Consider the following 14334-nt stretch of genomic DNA (forward strand, 5'->3'; position numbering starts at 1 on the left):
GCTCAGTATTCCCTATAATGAACTATCCGGCAATAACAATGTCTAATATTAAAGTAGGAAAAAAAATCATCATATTGGAACTGGAGAAATTATACTTTATAAAGTATATCTGCTATTGAAATGAAATAATATAAAAATATTATTCATCTAATTACTCATAAAACTTATAAGTAAACACTGACTTCGAAAGATGTGAACAAAACTGTTAATAAACTGTAAGGCATTTTAGTTACTGCTGTTATAATTATAATTATATATATATATATATATATATATATATATATATATATATATATATATATATATATATATATATATATATATATATATATATATATATATATATATATATATATATATATATATATATATATATATATATGCGCATTCATGCACATGTAAATACTATGAAGCAACAACCCCCATCCCACCCCACACACAGCACTATATAAAACAATGTTTTGCGCGTGAAATATATCGTCTGAGCTACTTGCATATAAAGTCATTAGTATGAAGTCATTCTAATGATTTCATATCATTTGCCTTGTTATGCATCCAATAATGAAAAGCATACACTCCTTTCAGATGTGTATAATACTATGTATAATGAGAAGGGCCACTACCCACACCGGTTTCGACTTTTATTGAGGTATGGTTCAGTGCGGGGATACTTCTCCAAAATCTCGTGCGATTCCTCAGATCATCCAACAATGAGTGACTCGAAGAATAATTTAACTCAGCGATAGTTCCATTCACTGACAGGCTCACCCCCACCAACGAGAAGAAATCTCAGCCGTGGCTCTGACCAATTAAAAGCCCACCTCATCATTAAGCAGTCGCGCACATGCTCGACTTACTTTAACCTTTTCACAGAGAGAATAAAGACGCTAATTGCGATAGACAACTAGAAGAAAAACTAACGAAAAGAAAAAAATCCTCCTGCCCAACATGCAATGCCCCTGTATCCTTTTGCCAAAAAGATATCATAAACCTGTTGTCTCAGTGAGACACAAAAGGTATTCTGGACTTGATGGCATTCCTTCAATTGTCCCGAAGGTCTGCACAACAGAACTGACTCCTATCCTATGCCATCTGTATACACTCTCTTCCTCCACTGGTATATATCCGACAACCTAGAAACTGGCCCACATTCAACCCATTCCTAACAAGAGTGATAAATCACTGCCATCTAACTAGCGCCCTATCTCACTCACGTCAGTCCTATCTAAAGTTATGGAGAAAGCCATCAACTCTCAACTCCTACTCTACCTTCAAGGAACCCAACTATTAAACGACCATCAGTACGGATTCCGTCGAAGCTGATCAACAGGAGATCTACTATCATACATCACCCATCGCTGGACAAATGACATGGAGAAATTCGACGGATCCCAAGTTGTTGTTGCACTTGATATATCTAAAGCCTTTGACCTGGTCTGGCACAAAGATTTACTGAGCAAACTCCCATTATTTGGACTGTCTCAGGACTTCTGCAGAAGGATTGCCAGTTTCCTTTCTGGATGAACACTATGTGTGATCGTAGACAGCTCCCTATCCTCTCACCATCCAACTAATGCTGGGGTCCCACAAGGTTAAATTCTCTCACCGACCCACTTCCTTCTATATCAATGACCTACTTCAGTTGACCTCTAACCCACTACACAGTTTTGCAGAATACAGCACATTACACTCCTCCCTCTCATTTGACAAACCCTACTCTACACAACCCACTTCAACCCACAGTACATCAACCACCACTGCCCTTAATTCTGACCTTCAAGCCATCCTCCAATGGGGCTGAGATAACTTCATCAACCTCAACACTAGTAAAACCCAATTCTGTCTTATTTCTCACAAAAAAGAACCGCTATTTGTTTTTGATAACACTCAAATTCACACACAAGATGAGATCTTTCTTCTCGGAATTACATTGACATCAAACCTGTCCTCCTGGCATAAACACATAACAACCATTGCATCCTCAGCTTCCAAAAACTAGGTTTTCTCTTTCGCTCAAGACGCTACTTCACCTCTAAACAGCTGTTAACCTTATACAAATCACAAATCCGCCCAGCTATCGAATACTGTTCTCACATTTGGAGTGGGCCTCCTAAAAGCTCCCTCCAGATGCTTCACTGAATACAGAGGAGAGCAATAAGATTGATAAATGACGCATCTCTCACCAACTCACTTCCATCACTTTCACATAGACGCTTCGTATCTTTGTATATTTGTATATTTGTTTATTCTATCAATTTTTACATGGAAAATGTTCATCCGAAAGAGCATCAATAATTAACACACTTCGTACTAAGCCCATTGAAACACGTACAGCTGCTGCCCAACGTACCTTCATAGTACGTCTTGAAACCCACAGCATACTTTTTCCTCCTGCTTCATCCCTGCTCCTCCGGTAGTGTGGAATAGTCTTCCCCCTGACGTATTTCCCAAGGAATACAACATACAGACTTTTAAATCAAATGTAAACAAGTTTCTTCTTTCCCAACCCACAATCCATATACAGTACTAAAGTACTATAGGTTGGCCATCCAACTTCTCGTATAAGGGCCCAACATAATATATTAAAAAAAATGCAAAATGATGAAACGAAGACCCCAATGCATTCGATAATAATAATCGACTAGAAGAACTTTTCAAGCAAGCTTTTCATTTATACATTTATTCATTTATTTGTGTGCTTTAGGATAAGAAGGATGTGGCAGGCAGTCATCTAGCCTACTATGGACTCTCGCCGATGCTTCTAATTAATCGTTAGTTATCTACTAATCTGTGAGCTGGTATGGTGGAGACAGACTGACCTACCAATTTTTAAAACATTAGTTTTATTTTAAAATATCAGACATGTTCCACTCCTTACATACAGTACATAGACACAAACTTGAGAAAAATTGAATTTTTGGTTGATCAGATCTGTGAAGTGGTGTTCAATAGTTGCATGAGTATTTTAACAGGTTAAGAGGGGATTGGGAATTTCATGCCATTGAAATGAAAAACGAAAAAGTATTTGTTCATAACAAAACGATCATACAAAATGAAATTGGGATGAATTCGCAGGTGAGAACAATTATTAAATCCAAATTCTCTCTTCTTTAACGAGTCGAGACCTTTTTTAGGAAACACCCAGGCATAGCAGTGCATAGGAGTGACAGAGTTATTACACACGTGTGGGAATAACGCACGCACACATGTAATGTGGTAACGTTATTTAATAATTTGAAAGATTTGAGATTGAAGACTATTAATATGAGCCTACGTAGATCAGTTAGTATAGACGAAGCCTAAAAGAGATCGGTTCGAATCCCGTCTAGTATGCGAAGAACCTCTATAAAGGTTTTTTAAGTGAATGCCGGTTAGTCTCAAACGGTAGTAATAACATGGTTTTATCACCTGGAAAATCGGAGTTTTCGTCACGCAATAGCAAATCTACCAGTAGAACACATTCAATTTACAGACAAAGAGTACTTATCAGCATAACGCTAACCACTTTCACCTATAGTTATGATTACGAAAACCAAGGAAACTTGGAAGGCTGTGGCCCTCAAGTGCTCGTTATTGCCAATGTCTATGATGATGATGATGGTAATACTTTCTCAGAGATAACGTAGAATTGTGAAAAATAAAACTATTTTATTGATTGATGAGGAAGCGATTCCATTATAGTCGTCCCAAGAAGAGGATATTGTGTTATTCCGAAATTTTGAAGTCGCCCCATATAAAATTAAAAATATAGAATGACCTTTTGCTTTAAATAGAAAATAATATTTATTTATAATAATTGAAATTTAAATGAAGGAGGTCAAGAAAAAGTACATATTTTCTCTTCTTCTTACTCTTTATAACACATTTATCCCTCTTGGTGCAGGGCCCGCTATGATTATGCGGCTGCGGGGACTCTAACCGTCTTGTCGCAGAGTCTGATGTTGAGGGTGGGGTAGGCAATTTTTACGTGCGTGTTCACGAGGACGGTTTGCCTGTTTTAGGAGACAAAATCCGCGAGTTTACGGATGAAAAACCTCTCTCTACCTCCGTATGAGACCGGCTAACTTACATTTAGTGGAACGAGACCAGGTAAAGGTTTCTCACATCATGGACGGGAACTGAACTGAACTGAGGTCTTTCCGACCAATTGGCTTCGTCTATACTGACAGAGCTACGAAGACTCTAGGTTCATATTTGCTGTTATTTAAATTTATGTACATAAGTATCAGTAATAAATGTCGCAACTTTCCTGCGGTCACCTTGATTGAATTATTTAACAGTAAATGAATAGCAACAAAGGTTACTATTCACTTAATAAATGAATTAAATTCATTTATTAAAACGACAACAAATACTTACTGTTAAAACACAATAAATACTTAAGAACCTTTTCGTTTCAGTTTATCTTCGATTTTCAAGTCATATTTGAAATATGTGGAAAGGTTTTATTGAAATCCATCATTTAGAATAATCTCCAATGTTCTTATTTTTGTTTTGTTTTGTTTTGAGTTCTCTCAGTTTGTGTCGCAGTGAGCTGCATTATGTGAGAAGTAAAAGAGCTCACGGGGATCGCAAATATTCCGCACTGGCTGTATGGAAACTGATACTAAGAATGTCCACTGTTTAGTTCGTGGCTAACTTCACTTCTACTGATACCGATTCGAACTAATAATTATTTTAACAATTTACTAATTACATAAATGTTACTTGCTTTCTGTCTGCGAGATAATTTCTAAACCAGGTATTCAGCGTCCATCTTATTCCGACTGACGGAAGTTTGGCGATCAGTATTTCATTGTCAAGTGTGACAAATGCTTGGGGTTGGTCGAGAAGTAGGAGGATCACAAATTTATTTTTATCAAAAGCGTTATTTAGTTCGTTTATAATAACCTATAATATTCAGAGAGGAGTTGAGATTATTTCCTGTTCTTATTTATGCATATGTCTTTAGTTATTCACTATTAATTGACATCGAAATGTGTTCGCTTTTAATAATAATGCTTTATCTCAAAGTACTTAAACTTGCTGTTGAACAATTAAAGGAGCCTGATGATTGTGTTTGATGTTCACAAAACATCCCTATCAAGAATTTATTTAGGGTTATTCTTTTTTCCATGAATTCCCAAGTTAACAAAGGGAGGGAATTATTTCGTAGAAAATGCGTAAATTCCTAAGTTTCAAGCAATTAAATTTAAGGAACATAAATTCAATTGCAACAATATCATGCAATAATAAGAATATCCTTCTTACATCACAGTTTTCTGCATATAGTATTAATATATTCGCTTGTTTGTATCACCATAATAAATCAAGAATCGTTCTATAACCACTTCAAATTAAATGTGCAAACATTATAAGATCCGGTCGAATCTCCTCAAGCTGAATTCGTATTAACTGCGATCTTGTTAACAACTTTTATACATGTTTTTTAATATTTTGTCCTGTATGTCAAAATATGACAATATCTGATGTTTTAAAATAAAATGAACCGTATTTGAAATCGGACCAGTTAGAAGCATTCGCGTATACCTATAGAATTTAGAGGGATTGGTGAGATTACACTCGGACAGATGAATGCTTGCCGTACTCTAAAAACTCTAAATCTTAATTTCGTCTGAAATAGAGCTAGTGTTTTTTTGTATGTGTGTGTGTGTTTGGGTGTGTGTGTGTGTGTTTGGGTGTGTGTGTGTGTGTGTGTGTGTGTGTGTGTCGTTAGTAAGGATTTTTTAAAAAAGAATTTTAAGAACAGATAACAATAACTGACTGTATTATATGACTCGGAAATATCTGAAAAAATATAAATAAATAAAGCTTAGAAGAAGGTCTTCTAATCGGCGACTGGTACGTACATAAAGGTATCTTGGTTCCACTGTTTAAATTTATGATACAAAAACAATTACACACACATACACGTTTGACATATTCATAGGTATCCAAACTAATTTAAATATGATTCCTCGTCTTCCATTCACAACTACTTTATGGATAATTAAAGCAACTTAGATATTCTACAAGTAACCAATGATTTATATGTAGATGTAGATATTACCATTTGAAATAGAAGTTCTCTCATGCTTTTTTGTTGTTGTTGTTACTTTTAAATATTAGACAGGACTCGAAAATAATATGCCACACAAACACAGTAGTACGTCCTCGTTTTTGGTGACTCATTTTAACCAACGAACCATTATTATTAACGTACACTGGCACGCTATTTTCTTTGCGCTGTGCCGAAACAAGGTTTCACAGATTAACTCTATGTGATTAAATCAAATCGGTCATAGTGTCAGATGCATCTTCTGTTTTATGCGATTGAGTATTGGTGACGTAGTAAAATCAATAGCATTCTCTATCGTCCATTGTAGAAAATATCATGGCTCAGTTAGAAATGAAAGGTTCACTCTTTAACAGGGACGCACAAAAGATTTTTTTCAAAGAAATACATATGCTTGAAGAACAGACTCGGCCATGTACTTTCATCAGATTCATAAATAAAGTAGCTTAAAGTTATTATCCGTAGCATTGATGCGAAATTCAACACGTCATAAAGCAAGGAGACGGATGTGCTTTGCGCTAATTTCAACATTTATCAGTTGTGACTTTATGGTGGTTTCGGATTTTGTAAGAATGCTCGAGAAAGTTCGGTTGAAGTTACTATGTCCATTTTGTTCGAAGTAGTGTAATAATGTGTATTCAGTGCAGATTCTTTAAAAAATCTTTCAAAAGTTGGATGCACTCTTCCTTTGAAATGTGACTTATTAATGTACTGACAAATTTGCCACTTAACAATTTGTTTTGTTAAGCGGAAAATTTGTCAAAACCAAACCAAACAAAAAATGGCCTGTGTCTTGTAATCTGTGCTTGCCGTATCATTTTAATCATCTCTTTATTTACGTTGAGTGAACTGGAATACGGTTAATTGTCTATGTATTAATGTATAATATATTTATATATTACGAGAAAAAACGTTTGAACTACGTATAAATTTCATTGGTGAAATCCTGATCCTATTAACTGGATTGTGTGCGGAAATTTATTTATGTGAGTCACAGAAACTTCCATTCTTCAATAGGCTAACTGTATTGTGGAGTTTGATATCCACCCTCTTCATGTTTATTTTATTTTATCCCTCTGATTTTATTTAATTGATCCATCTGCAACCATTAAATTTTGTTCTCAATACAGCTCATTCTTTCCTGAATCTATATTTAGGATCTATGATATACATCCTCAGTTTTCCCATCCTTTTATTGAAAGGTTATTTTTACTGCGGCTTTTGTGTTCTCGAATATTAAGGGAAAACTGCCTCCAGGTGTCAAACAAATGTTTTGTTCAAACACATGTAGAAGGAGAAAAATAATAAAAGGGAAACATGTTTTGTTCCGGATAACCAGAGCCAATCATTCTTTCATTATTAGAAATTACGATTTCCGTATTGTACTACAAATGCATGTTCTTCAAAAAACATATTACGAAAACAATTTAGCAGTATGTAAGCAACTATGCGTTTATCATGATATCTGTAACATACATAAGAGTGAAACAACCAAATATTTCATCAGTGGAAATTGAGCAATAAGAAATAGTGTGCATATTTATAAGTGGACAGAACGAACTTGATAGACAATTTTTGACGAACAACTAATTATCTATTTGATTAGAAAATTTGTTTTAATAAATAACAAAACACTTCGTGCCATGGACATGGAGAAAATATATATAATATATTTTCACCAAATATAATATATATATATATATTAAGAATTCCAAGTAATTTTATAAACTTGGTTTTTTACTCCTACTCCCGAGTAAGCAAAACAGTTAAGTTTGCGCCTGAACGTAGTGCAACACCAGGGTAATTCGTTGTAAAGGTGGGAAAAGCTCCGAACACTATTCTTAGTATTTCCCATAATGTAAAACACATCTCACTAAGAGATGTATACAGTTATACATTATGGGTGGGGGTCACTACCCCGACCGGTTTAAACCTTTTTTGAGGTCTCCTCAGTAGCCAGACCCTGAAATACCAAGGTTCTTAAAGTTCTTAAAAGAACTGGGCGATGGACTCAGTCCTTGACTCTCTATCCCGTCATCTGAATGAAGAAAATCTGTGTGGATGGGGTGTTACTGAGCTAAAAGCTCTAGTCATGGCTGAGTAACCGGCAATAGCCGAGCCTCAGTTAAAACTTCATTGGGTATACCATCGCCATCCGCTACCCTGGAATTCCTAAAAATGACTTTTTTTCTCTCTCCCTTCACTGTCAAATACCATGGTTTTAGTAATACAGAGCCTTATCAACTTTACCTATACAAGGTGCTACAAGATGCTTTTACTTTGAATAAGAAACTCTGGATGAGATAAACATGTCAAAAGTTTTTTACCTTGAGGATAATATATATTAAGGATACCAAGTAATTTTATAAACTTGGATTTTTATTCCTTCTCCCGAGTAAGCAAAACAGTTAAGTTTGCGCCTGAACGCAGTTCAAGTCTAAAGGTAGTGCAATACTAGAGCAACTCGTTGTAAAGGTGGATAATGCTCTGATCACAAACTTTAGACATCTTTATCTCATCCAGAGTTTTTTTATTCAAAATAAAAGTACCTTGTAGAACCTTGTATAGGTAAAGTTGATAAGGCTCTGTATTACTAAAACCTTGGTATGTCAGGGTTTAGCTACTCACTGAGGAGACCTCAAAAAAAGGTTGAAAATGGTCTGGGTAGTGACCCCCCAAAAATAATGTAGAACAGTATACATCTCTTAGTGAGAAGTGTTTTACATTATGGGAAATATTAAGAATAGTGATCAGAGCTTTGCCCAACTTTACAACGAGTTGCCCTGGTGTTGCACTACCTTTAGACTTGAACTACGATCAGGCGTAAACTTAACAGTTTTGCTTACATGGGAGGAGTAAAAAACCAAGTTTATAAAATTACTTGGTATCCCTAATATATATTATACCCAAGGTAAAAAACTTTTGACATATATATATATATATATATCCCATAATGCAAAGGACACCTTATTTCAAGCGAGTATGATGCAATGAATAATGGGAAGGGCCACTACCCAGACCTGTTTCGACTTTTATTTATAGTGTTAATGTATCGAAGATATGCAATTTATTAGCCATCATGAACTCCATATCTGATGACTACCGACTTCGTCTTATTGGAATTGGTGCAGAAATTTGAGCTATGTATCCAAAACATTAACAGATCATGAAACATTCCATAGAAAGAGTCCGTCTTTGTAAAGCTGAAAGCAGAAGGCATTTACATGATGTTGTTTTTTCGTAACTAATAAAAGATCTTCAGGATCTGCATTTCATTATAAGAAAAAATAATAGCTCTTATGTGTACACACTTGATTAAATGCTACTTAAGAAAAAATAATAAAAATAATTAATGAATAAAAAAAATCATTACATTTTTAAACCCCCTTCTTGACTTATGGCCAACCCTGCAGTATACCACATTTGGCTAATTCAAACTATAACTATCGAACACATTACAATCATCATTGTATTCACTTACAGCATAGGGACTAATATACGAACTTGAAACTCGAAGAAGATACAGTATACTATCTCTCTCTCTCTCTCTCTCTCTCTCTCTCTCTCTCTCTCTCTCTCTCTCTCTCTCTCTCTCTCTCTCTCTGTGTGTGTGTCTGTCTGTTGCCTTTAACGTGTTTTAATGAGAGTAATTAATAAAAATAGTCATTTTTCCAGCCCATTAAAGATTAAATAAGATTAATTGAAATCGATGAAGAACCAGGTCCAGGAACATATTACGAAATGTATTGTGTTTTGTAGTATTGCTCATTTTCTCGCCATGTCGTTTAATCAGATTTTGATTAAAAATTAATCAGGTTAATCCAAAAAAATACGCATATTTTGTTTCGAAATCTGTGTGTTTCCCATAGAATAAATGGACTGTATAAAGTAAAATCGCATTTCTGATGCCCTATGTTACTTACATATCCTACTCACAATTATAAAACAAAACTCTAGTGAATACATGTGAAGAGCAATGTATATGATGCACCCACTAAAAATTAAATTATGCTCATTCTGTTTTTGACATTTAACACTAACTGTACGTACTTTTCACAAAGAAAGAACCTCAAGGACATCAACTCCCAACTGGTCTACTTTTGAATATTTTGGGTGTGAGTGGTACTCTACACCGATCTTCAGAAATCTATACTTGCGTGATACCCGAAAGATAATTACTCGGAATTTTGATTGCATCATCTTTATCTGTTTGCAGACCAATGTTATAGCTTCCGTTCAGTATTATTATTTGTTCTGTATATACACCCATAAGAGAGTATTCTAGAATTTATAGATTAACCAATGTTCTATGCAGAAAAAAAATCTATATTAAAACTTCATTCCTAAGTCAACAATTGCGCGAATGGCTCGCGTGTTCCTACATGGCATACGAATATCGAGAGAATATTTAATAATGATTAAAATGCATCATAACCGAGGCAGTACAAAATGACACAAGATATTAATTGAATCTTCTTGCACAATGTGATATTTCTGCACAAAAACATATTTGTTATGACAACCAGCGAAGCTCATGTTTGCCTGTGAAAATAATAAAATAACTTTCTGAATATACGCTACGACCAACAATCAAGCTAGCAACACTTTCTCTTGAAAAACTTGAATATTTTGAATGAATGAAAAGATGCGAATGTTATTCATAAATGCGACCAACGTCTGTTCATTACAAAAGTTATTTCATTTCAAAATGAAACGTTTGGGGTAAGAAAAGTTCCTTCTTTTTCTTATTCTTGTTATTATTATTATTATTTTTGCATTCGCTGAACAGAGTTTGCAATCAAAAAATAAGAAAAAAAAAAGGAAAAGCCTAATGAAATCATTAACTGGAAATAAGTCGAATTCGGCCTAATCCAAATGCCGGGACTCGGCTGTATCCTCATAAATATTGCGATTATTATTATTATAATTATTACTTTGTTCACACAGTCTAAACACAGTCAACACATCAGATATTATTCATAGTAGTTTGACTGCATACAAATCTTTCAGTTCACATTCTACACGTTAGTCTGAGCAACATCATCAGCATCTCTCAGATGGCTCCCCAGCAATGTTTTTTTTTTTTTTTTTTCTTTCAGTTAGAAAGTTTCTGTTATTTGTATTCTTGTAGCAATTTTTCTTTCTAACTGAAAATATCTGGGATCATGTTGATCATGATCATTTTGTACTTTTCATGTTCTTTACCGGCGATATTATCATTGGGTGTTACAATGTCAATAAGTTAAGCTCTGTAATGTTTAATAAACATTTTGCCACGTTGTGGGAAGAAAGGAAACCGTACTTTTTTTTACATACATACCAAAGCACTGATCAGATGTGCTACAACTTTATCTTTATAAACTCTGTATAATTTTCTTGATTTCGTTAACTTTTGCTTTAATTGCTTCAGTTCCTAATGTCAGTCCGTTTGCGGGGACTACCAAAAAATCTTCACTTTCTTGAGATTTCATCGAATTTTCGATGAAATTTCAACTGCTATTCGAGTAGCTGTAAACAGCTAATCGAATAGTAGTATATTGTATGGCAAATCGTCGCAATAATAAATGATCGAAAAAAAAATACACCAGTCCTTGCCAAGTCAATATCCCATCAATAATTTGTTTGGTGTCTCAAACGTAGTACAATGTAAGAGTTTATTTTCGTGTTCTAAAATCGATTAGCTTGCGTTTTTCTTTTAGTTGAATTTTTTTCTATTTCTTTTTTGAGAAACAGCTTGGAACATTTTCACAGTGCTATTGCCGATGTAATTTTGGTTCACGAAAATTCATTCATATATATATATATATATATATATATATATATATATATATATATATATATATATATATATATATATATATATATATATATACGTGTGTGTGTGTGTGTGTGTGTGTGTGTGTGTGTGTGTGTGTTTGATTGTGGGAGGCCATTCTATGGCCAGACTGAGAAATCACTCCTTCTAAGGCTAGAGGAACATCAGAGAGACATTTCATATAATAGAGTCAGAGCAAGCGCACTCTCAAGTCACATCTTATTTCAGTGTACACAAACGATGAAGACCGCCATCACGGTGTAGATTGGCATGCAACATCCAACGTTTATATTTGTCACGATGAAGTGGAACGGCGCATAGTTTAGTCCAAAGAAATTGTCCTAAACTCGTCACATATCAACAGCAATCTTAGTTATAGTCTACCTGAATCTCATAGTTCTGCCATTAGGTTCTAGCGTACGCGTGATTTCATACGCTCGCATTTGCACAACAATAGAATTATAGAACGGACTATAACGACAATTCAAACTTAACTTCAGTTCACAAGTATGTTATTATAATAGCACAGTGTTTGTATGGTTTTTATATGTTTTTTAATTTGATATATGTGTTACCACACCTGAAGAAGTCATTTTTGACGAAACATTTTGTGTGCTCTATTAAATTAAATTGCTATTCTATTTTCTTGTTATCTAGTCAAAAAAAGATGAATATATATATATATATATATATATATATATATATATATATATATATATATATATATATATATATATATATATATATATATATATATATATATATATATATATATATATATATATATATATCTTATAGATACCAAGAAATTTTATAAACTTGGCTTTAATCCTTTTTTCCAAGTAAGCAAATAGGCAAGTAAGCCAAGTTTTCCCCTCAAGTAGTTTTAGATCTGAGACAACTCGTGTTAAAGGTGGCAAAAGCTCTGATCACTTGCCTAAGTATCCCATAGTACAAAAGCACATATCCTTACCGACATGAATAACACTCTTATTATGAGAAGGGTCACTACCCAGACGTTAAAGGATTAAAAGCAAGTTTATAAATTTTCTTGGTATCTTTAACGTATAGTAGACCTAAGGTAAAAAGCTTTCTACATCTTTTTCTCATCCTGAGAAAAAGCACCTTGTTGCAACTCGTATAGATAAATATAAGTTCTGCATTACTTCGACCTTGGTATCACTACCTCTGAGGGGGGGGGGCTCCCAGTGACGAGACATCAATAAAGGTAGAAACCGGTCTGGGTAGTGACCCTTCTCATAATACATAACATTATACATGTACGAAAAGATATGTGCTTCGTATTATGGGACACTTAGGCAAGTGATCAGAACTTATGCCACCTTTACCACGAGTTGCCTCAGCCCTGAAAATACTTCAGGTGCAAACTTGGCTTACTTGGTTGTTTGCATACTTGAGAAAATTTTCTAGAAAATTTCTTGATATCTTTATTCTCTCGCGTCTTCTCAAATTCTCTCTAAAGGCTGATTTAAACAGATTGTGTTTCAGTATTTCGTTTTATCTCTTCAGGCTAAAAGCGTACACAAAAGCAAGACTATACTGAATTACAGCTGATTGTATGAATTCGTGCTGATTGAAATACTGTGATTATAGGTCATGAAAGGTTTCGATATTATCATTTAGTCGATTTTTTATCTTCAGATTTCCAGTCGACAAGATAAGATCAACTTGAAACACCCAGTTTTCGGAGAGAAAAGCCATTTGGTCTATTCAGGAGACTATCTAACTGATATATACGATTGAGGAGGGTATTAAAAAGTATCAAAGTTGCAAATCAATTTGTGGCAAGCAGCCCCAATTCCATGATTTCTTTTTCACTAACATCATAAGGGCAGAAAGTAGAAAATGGTATTCGATATTTTGGGAAGAATTATATGGACAGAATTAACTACGACTGCAATTCTACTTTTAACGATCTAACATGTTTTGCCATAATAAAATGCATGAAGCATCTACCGTTTACTGATATTTGCTTATTTAGTTTCAGTTTAATTAAATACGCCGTTCGTTTGTTACAGGAATTGATTGCATTATAACGATAAAATTCTGAAGTCTTGCGTGATGGCTTTCCGACTTAGTAAACCAGCTGACAACACCCTTCCTCTTGCGTGGCAATATGCACTTGACTCGTGATTGGTTATTTTTTTCTCCTTCAAACAACGTAGTTACTCAATTAATTATCATGTGAAATAACACGCACATTTCCGCTCTGAGTTATAATGTTGTTTAGACCGTGGAAACAATAGTACTCGATGACTAAAATTTCTAACAGTGAAGTCTTGCAATCCACGATGCCAAATTCTCTCTTTCGGAGATCAAACGCCGGTGAGGTTATCGTTGTCAGTGCAAATGTAAGTGAGAAACATTTGGATTACAAGTGGGCAAGCTGGAAGATGCTGTCTTTGGGATTATTCTTCTGTGGAAATTACGTGAATCTGAAATC

Source organism: Typopeltis vanoorti, chromosome 17, assembly GCF_054136105.1.
Source record: "Typopeltis vanoorti isolate ZY-2024b chromosome 17, IOZ_Tvanoo_1.0, whole genome shotgun sequence".
NCBI classification, from domain to species: domain Eukaryota; kingdom Metazoa; phylum Arthropoda; class Arachnida; order Uropygi; family Thelyphonidae; genus Typopeltis; species Typopeltis vanoorti.